The following is a 9,202-nucleotide window of genomic DNA, read 5'->3' as shown; positions in this document are numbered from 1 at the left end:
CATATGTCTATTGGCCACCTGTATGTCCTCTTTGGAGAAGTGTTTATTCAGGTCCTTAGACCATTTTTAATTGGGTTGTTTGTTTTATTGGTGTTGCATCTTAGAAGTTTTTTTTATAAATTTTGGTTATTAACCCCTTATCAGATGTATCAACAAATATGTTCTCCCATTCTGTGGGTTATCTTTTTATTCTGTTGATGTTAACAGATGATTAGAATAGAATAGAGTAGAATAGAATAGAATAGAATGAAAAAAAAGCTTAGAAATAAAACCATGCCTTTATAGTCAATTAATATTTGATAGAGGAAGCAAGCACCTACAATGGGCTAAAGATAGTTTATTTAATAAATAGTGTTGGGGAAATTAGACAGATACATGCAGAAAAATGAAATTAGACCATCTTCTTACACCACACACAAGAACAAATCCAAAATAGATTAAAGACTTAAATAGTAGACCCAAAATCATAAAAATTTTAGAAGAAAACATAGGCAGCAAATGGACATTGCTCATAGCAATATTTTATTGGATATATCTCCACAGACAAGAGAAAGAAAAGAAAAAGTAAGCAAATGGCACTATATCAAACTAAAAAGGTTTTGCACAGCAAATGAATATATTCTTTTGCTTCTTTGTGGCTCAAAAATGTTGTTTCTGGCACTTAAACATGTCAGTGTATATAATTGTACATCTTTCAGTTCCACAGCTGTATACTAGTCACACATTATCATCATTTTCCTGTCAGTGGGCATTTGGGTTGTTTCTAGTTTTCTGCTGTTACAAAGGAAAATCTTCCAGAAAGCATATATAAGAGTTTCTTTGTGGTATGTACTAAATAATGCCAGGCACCTTAGCAAAAACAATTGTATTAATATACTTTCTCCCCAGAAGTATATTAACATTCCTTGTTCTACATCCTCTCTGATATTTATATTGTCTGATTTTTATTCTTATCAATGAGTATTTCATTGTGGTTTTAATTTGCACTGTCCTGAATTGATTGGTTGGGAATCTTTTCATTTGTTGATTGTCCAGACTTATTTCCTCTTTGGGGAATTGTTTTTTATCTACTTCTCTTTTTTGCTTTTTTTCTTTCTTTCTTCTTTTTATATTCTTTTGGTGGCTTTATGAGCCATAGGAGTTCTTTAATATTCTGAATATGGGTCTATTCTTAGATATATGTGTTTAGTCTTCTCTTAGTTTGTGGCTTCTCTGACATTCTTAAGGTGTCATTTAATGAGAAGTTTAAAATATTAATATAGTCATATTTTTATGCTATGTGATTTTCTGTCTCATTTAATAAATCATTCTGTCTCCCAAATTTTATTTGTATGAGTGTCTCAGTGTGTATGTGCATAACTTTAAATATTTGTTTTCACATTTAAGTCTTAACATGGAATTATATTTAGGGCTTGGTATGAGGAAAGAACTCAATTTTGTTTTGAGGAAAAAGCCCAACTTCATTTTTTTCTCATGGAAAGCCCATTGTTCTAGCATATTTTAAATTGTTTTTCTTTCCTCACTTATCAATGCCCACTCCATCATGTAATGTGTTCATATATTTCAAATTGTAGCCATGAGCTTATTGCTGCTAGTTGTTGTGTAGACTTGTTTTATTAATTTTTTTAAAGAATTCCTATTTGGCTTTGTTGACTCTGCTGTATCTGTCTTCTCTCTTATTAATTCCTGTTCCTATGTCTCTCATTTCTCTCCTCCTACTTTCAGTTTATTCTGCTATTTTTCTAATGTTTAAAATTACTTCTCAGGCTAAATAATTTTTAGTCATTTTGCCTTTCTACATATATATTTCCCTGTAATTGTAAAAAAGCATTATAATGCTTTAACACTTATTAGCCCACATCCAACTTATATACTATTGTTTTAAGTATCAATTTATGCTCTTTTAAAAATAAAGTCGGCATTGTTGGTTATTAGTCAATATTTATCTGGTTGTTTACCCTTTTTTCTTCTCCATTAGTTCAGAACTTCATGCTAAGATACTTCTTTTTTCTGAAGTATGTCCTTACATGGCAGAAAGAGGGTAAGAGAGCTCTCTGGACTCCTCTGTTACGAAGGTGCTAAATCCCAATCATAAGAGCTCCATCCTCTTGACCTAGTTACCTCCCAAAGGCCCTGCTTCCTAAATTCATCTTATTTGGGGATGAGGGGGTTAAGATGGGATGGGCAGGGCAGGGGAGAGTCATGGGGGCAAATGAGGACAAATGTAACTGAACAAAAACAAAAAATTAAAAAAGAAGATTTCAACATATGAATTTAGGGGTGAGCACACAAATATTCAATCTATTGTATCATCCCATCTCTGCCTTGCTACAGCCCCTTCCTGTCCATTCACTTCATCAGACCAGGTGGCCACCTCAAGTGAGCACGCTGGAATATCTACTCCCTTGCTCAGATAACTTTCAATCCTGCAAGAGGGTTCTTTTGATGGGCATGTATATACACATCCTACTTTAATGCACTCCTGAAATTCCTGTTGTAATTTCCATAGGGTTGTTCCTCACAAAAGCATCCTGGAACAGGCCAGTTTTCTCTTACCCTTCTGTCCAACCCTAAGGCCTGTGAGTTAGTAAAAATCCAGACATAGGGAAAAATACCACACAATTCAGCTTGTTGAACTGACTTATTTTTGTCTTCATCTATCAGTATGGCAGGCTTTCAAATAGAATGCTTTCTGATCACCTTGGAACTGCCATCCATAAATCAAGCAGCTCTTTTTCTGGTCAATCAAGAGCTGTTTATAGGGTGCTGTCCAAGTGGTGATAAAATCGATCAGCTCCTGAAGCAGTTCCATAGTGTGTCCTAGGGGGAGAGATTCTACCTGCTTATAAATACACTGGGTAACTTTTTAGAACTAATGACATAAAATGTAAATTTATGTATGTCAATATTCTTGAAAACTAAAAGCTTAATGAAAAATAATGAAATAATTCCAATAACTATGACAGACTAGGAATTAATATTCTTACCATGAAATAAGCCTTACAGTAAAAAATATATATAATTAAATATTAACAAATGAAGAGTTATGAACAAACAAATCACAAAGAAAATGTGGAAAGTAATAAAACTGCAGAGGGTTCAACTATGCCAGTAGTCCAAGAAATGTATATTTAAATGCTAGTTATGTATCATTTTCCAAAAATCAAACTGTAAAATTAAACTTTGTTATCATGTAAAAATGTTTACATGATATTATTTATTGTTAGTGAAGATGGGGTAAGAGGGTTACTCAAAAACTGTGTGTGGAAGTAATAATTATTATATCTCTCAGGATGAATACAGTAAGATTATACAAACAAGTGTAAAGAATCTCCAATATAGACTTTATTTTGATTTTTTAATGTCACTTCTTATTTTTATTAAGAAATTAATTAGAGATGTGATTAGATATTTATGTACATGACTATTCAGTGAAGCATTCATTTATAATAATAGAAAAAATGAAAGTTCAAAAATGTTAAAAAATGATATGATTAAATCATGGAACAACCACGTGTTGGAATATTATATAGCAGTTAAAATACATCTTAGAGGAATATTTAATAACATGAGTAAATGTTCATTCTACTAAATTAGTGAGAAAATGGGGTATGGGGCCATTTCTGTATAGTTCACTATATTCAAGTTTATGCTTGTATTTGTTTGTTTGTTTGCTTTAATCTTCACCTGAGGATACGTTTATTGATTTTAGAGTGAGAAGAAGGGAGAGAGAAACATTGATGTGATAAACATCCATTGGTTGCATTCCCTACGTGCCTTGACTTGTGCCCTGACAGGGGATCGAACTCATAGCCATTTGGTGTACAGGACAATGCACCAACCAACTGAGCCACCGGGCCAGGTCATGTTTGTTCGGATATATGTGTGTGGGTGTATAAAATTTTAAAGAAAATACACCATATATCAATAGTAGTAATTACTGAATGATATGTTGAGACTGTAGGTAACTTTTAATGTTAATTTTTTAACTTCTCTATTTTCCAAATATTTGCCAACAATTCAAGTATTGCTTTTATAAGTAGACAAAAAGGAAATATTCATGAAAATAGCCTCAAAGATATTGCAAAAAATACCCAAGCAGAGGTATCAACAATATTCTCTATCATATATCCCTTTGGGAAAATTTACCTGAGTGCATCGCCTTTTTAAGGCGTGTATGTATTTGAAAGGAACACATGCCAGCTGAGTTTTATCACAAATAATTCTTAAATGTAGATTCCACAAATGAACTTGACTTATGGTGCATATTATGTGTTGTCATCAAAAGTACTAAAAAGAGAGCAGACCTCCAAATAAATGGGTTACACGAAAGTACTTTCTGCCCTTTGAAGGGAGTCTCAGTTGGAAGAGTTGTGGGACTGTAGGGATCAAAGGAGTCAGCCACTGAGAACAGAAAGTCACTTCTGCAAAGCCTGATGAGTTCTCAGCCCTCCTGCTGAGCTGGGGTGAAAATCCCATTTTCTCATAAAATTCAAGGGTACATACTATCATGCCAAACCTCAAAGCAACAGAGTTGCAGGCTTACGGATATAATGGTGACAACTAAATCCAAGATCAGCCTCTATACCTAACAGATTAATCTACTTTCCTAGAGTAATACAATTTTCCATTATCTCTTATTTTAAAACAAGAGAAATTAAGGAAAAAAGTAAGAGTCACACTAAATTCACATTGTCTTTTGCAAGTATAAGTCCAGCATTTCTTTTATATATCTGATGGTGTATGTTAAGGCTCTGAATTTCTCTTCACGTGGGCAAGGAACACAGCCCTCCTGTAGACAGCAGGGTCAATCTGAATGAAAATGGGCCTGTTTCCAAATATGAACTAAAAGCACGCAGACCGAATTAAACATATCTGTTCACATCAGAATTGTTGGGAGTGATGTGACTTGTTTATACAAGACCACAGAACTCTGGCCTTGATGATTCTTACAAGATTTTAGAAGGAAATTGGCTGAACTAAAGTTCTATGATTCTATGTTTTTCAATTAGGAAGAGATTCTAAATCACTCAGGGGCTCATATTTTCTTCACACAAAAGACAAGTCTCTCAAAATATGAACCTTGTCTTCCTTCTATGTAATTTCCACTGCTCCTGTGCTTTGATGTTACAACTGAGAAGCCCTAAACTGCTCCTGGACTTTCGGTGACTTGCACCTGCCATTGCCACTCTCTGTGGTAAGAGCAAATGGAGTGGACTCTGTATGGAGATGGCCATGTTTGGATCTTGTTGGTCGCCATGCCAATGTCTGCCTCCAAATTTAAATTTATTAAACATATCAGCAGTTTAATGAGTGTGACAACTCAGATTATACCCTTCAACTCTTGGGACTAGAAAAAAAAGGTGATGCCAATTCTTAACTATTCTGCTTTCTGAATGCTCTCCTAAGCCTCTTTTGCGGTTTTACTTATGATGATTCTTTATTTCTTTGCTTCTCCTAATAAGGATTCTTTCCCATATTTTATTTGTGTTTGACACCATGTGGAGTAGTTGGCTTTTCTTCTTAATGATATCCAGTAAACAAACTGTGAAAGCCTGAAGCAGTGATTGCCTTTAGGTCAAGCAAAAAGACCTCATTATGGCTTCTCAATGCCCAGACGTCTTTCAGAGGTAATAAGAAAATTCTAAGAATATTTGTGGGTGGGGACTACTTCTTCCTCACATCCTCCTGTGGTAACATCCTAATAAAAATATTCTAAGACCATTTGAGAGAATAACTTCTGGTGCTTCTCAGAAAGCTATCATGGATCAGAAAGTGACTTCAATTTTCTCTCAACTTTCCTTGTCTGCTGTTTATTTAGAATAAGAATGTGTCTTTTTTTGTGGCCAAAAAATAACTGTCAGCACTGGCACTGTGCAAGAGACTCCAGGCTTTTTTTTTCTCTCTCTCTCTTGTGTTCTCTGAATAGAAAATGATTACACTGTGACTTGCTATTGATTAACTAAATCATCCAACTATAGAGAAAGGAGAAAGTGTAGTCCAGAAACCATAGCAACCTCCACAATAATGACTCCTGTAATGACAGGTTTTCAGAATGTCCAGGCTTCCAGGTGGCAATCGTTTATAATGTTGCCTCTAGTATTGGATCATCCACAGTGATGTTGGCCAGGTTCACTTGTGGGGGCCATTCTGATTATGAAAGGGGGAGCTTGCAGTGGCTTCCATGAGATGTAACAACAGAAAAATGAGCTTTTATGTATTGTGTGATCAAGGAGGGATCACCTATTCTTAGCCTAGTTCATTAGGAATCTGCATGTATCTTGTCTTAGTGTGTTCAGGTTGCTGCACAAGATACTGTAAACTGGATGGCCTCATACAACAAATGTTAAACAACATTTAACATTTATTTCAACATTTATTTATTGTTGTTTAATAAATGTTAAACAACACACATTTATTTCTCACAGTTCCTGAGACAGAGAAGCCCAAGATCAAGATGCCAGAAGATCTGGTGAAGATGATCTCCTTACATCCTCACAGGGCAAAGGGAACCGATCTCATTCATGAGGGTGACACCCTTATAACATAATCTCCTCCCAAAAGGCCCCACCTCCAAATGCTATCACATAAGGAATTAAATTTCAACCTATGAACCTGGGGGGAGACAAATATCCAGCTTATGGCATGACTGCAACCACTAACTGATCTTTTAACCTCACTTGATCACCTAAATGTCAGTCTCATTTCAGTCTCGGAAGAGTCACTTCCATTCTGTGGACCACAGACAGTTCCCTCATCGGGAGCTGCCAGTATTCCTGTTATTCAAGTGTGAGAATACTAAAATTTACTAGTGATGTTTCAATAATATATTTTATGAGGATATCTATTTCATTGCCAACCATAAACTCAAAAGATGAGAAACTGCAAAACAGGAAATAAAAACTTTCATAGTAGTGATATCACCTGGAAACCAGGGGGAAAGGCCAGAAGTAATAACCTTTCTTCACTTAAACCAGAAGATCTTTTTCACCGTTTGTAATAATCTTGCCCACTACATTTGTAGAATTTTTAGTTCCCTACTGTGTACACACAAAGGGAGAAGAATACTACAGTTTTTCACCTTTGTTGCTCTGGTACTTAATAATTTGTGGATGTATGGTGAAGCCAACTATGAAAGGCAAACATTGGAAATAACTTATAGATTGTTTTAAACGCAGTGTTTTGCTTATATAGAAGAGTCAAAAGGCACTTTATGCAAATTTACACTGTGCCAACTAATCTTGTATTTTAACACTGCTCTCAAAAAATTATTCATTTTTTTTTAAATCAAGCAGGCAGAAAATATTGAATCTCTTGTGCCTGCTAAATACTTCTGTGGGCACTGGGTCAGCCAAGATAAAAATTATCTTTCTTTAAAGGGTCAACAGACTAGAAATCTTCAAGTTTCTGGTTAAGAAATCAAGGATACCTAAAGATTTTAGGGCATTTCCAGAAGGAGATTTGCTATCAATTAAATGGCTCTTGATACCATACTCATTTTCTCTGAAGCTCTTCTTTTTAACAGGCTGCTTGAGGTTTATGTGCTTATCTTTTATTAAAACAACTCTCAAACCAAGGATAATGGTAGGTAATCTCCCCTTCAGTAAAGAAAATATGCCTCAATCTAAGGTTTCTGTAGCCTGCAGTTAGATTGGAAAGAGCTAAGCTTTAGGCCGCAATCAAACAAGGGAGAAAGTAACTGAGAGATCGTAAGAGCATATCATAACTTTTGGAAGCCGTGACTTTTGAGTCATTTCCATATACTTTTATTTATCTATGAATGTTTATATGTGTGTAAGTCTCTCTGCCTCAGCAAGACACATTACTCCCCAGGTAAACAAACTACCTGGGGAGTAAAACTTATCTTTTATGGATATAAAAGATAAAACTATCTTTTTATATCCATAGTTTAAACAGGTGTTTAATAAGTATTCATTGACTTGACTCAAGACCACTCCCATAATATAAATTATAATTAAAATGTATAAAACATTCAGAAACAATGCAACCTATATGACATTGAAATGGTGATGGCATATTCTTTTAAGAGATTTTATATCAGCTTCAAACCTGCATTTGGGTTTTAGTCATCATTTAAATCCACTCTGGGGTTATGTAAGGCTATTTCTCCAAGCCAAATATAATGATGAATACATAAGTTTGCATTGCACATTCTCCTTTTAAAGAACTCATTTAGCTTATCTCTCAAAAACAGGTTTGATTAATTTAAAATATGCCCTTGGATATTGACTTTTCAGAATGAAAATCTACGATAGACTTGGTGCACACAGACGCTGTATACTGATCAGGGGGAAAAAACCGTGGAGTCAGCAGAATCTGTGCCTTTTTCCAAGGGCTTGACCTTTAACGTCCTGTAGTTAATGTCTCATTTGTTCTCATCATTAGTTATTGTTTTTAAAACAAATAGTAAAATGTGCATGATGCTCATTAGGAGGAATACCATTTCTATGTTGTTATGCTATGTTATATAAAATAAATGTATCATGAAGCAAGAACTCACATAAAAGTCCTGTGGCTAATCCTTTCCTTTGAGGTAAGCAGTATTTTGGAGGAGAAAGGAATAAAGTATTTAGTTAGTATTCTGTGCCTGGCAGATTATTACATTTGAAGTCACAATAGAGATGATTTTGCTTATGTAAGTAAAACTTTTCTTTATCTGCACTATTAAAGGCAAAGAAAGCATGGAAAATATAAAAACAAATGTCAACTTGTATTGAAAATGCAACTAGATATGTACACAGGATTTTGAAAGGATGATGAGTAAGAAATTCTTTGAAAAGGTCTGCTGCATGTATCCATTTTCATGATAATGAAAAGTACATTTTCCCTTACCCTACCCCATCCATGATGGACAAATAGCTGAGTTGGTGGTTGCTCTTCCCTGGTCTTGTGGGTGGTACAGAAGTCTGAATACAGTTCCAAACTGTTTACAACAGGTCCTTGAATAATGTCACTCAATGTTGTTTTGTTATAATGCTAAGGCAAAAATGTAATTCTTAGCTGGAGCTGCTATCTGTGCGGAGTTGGCACACTGTCCCATGCCTGTGTGGGTTTTCTGCGGGTGCTCTGTATTCTTCCCACACACAAACATGGGCAAGTTCGGTTAACTAGTGTGTCTCAGTTTTCCCAGTCTGAGTGAGTGTGAGGGGTGTGAGTGGCCCTGTGACGGAAGGGTGTCCTG

This window comes from Artibeus jamaicensis, unplaced genomic scaffold (genome assembly GCF_021234435.1).
Source record: "Artibeus jamaicensis isolate MK-2021 breed Jamaican fruit bat unplaced genomic scaffold, CSHL_Jam_final contig_867, whole genome shotgun sequence".
NCBI classification, from domain to species: domain Eukaryota; kingdom Metazoa; phylum Chordata; class Mammalia; order Chiroptera; family Phyllostomidae; genus Artibeus; species Artibeus jamaicensis.
Note: the sequence above shows the minus strand (reverse complement) of the source record.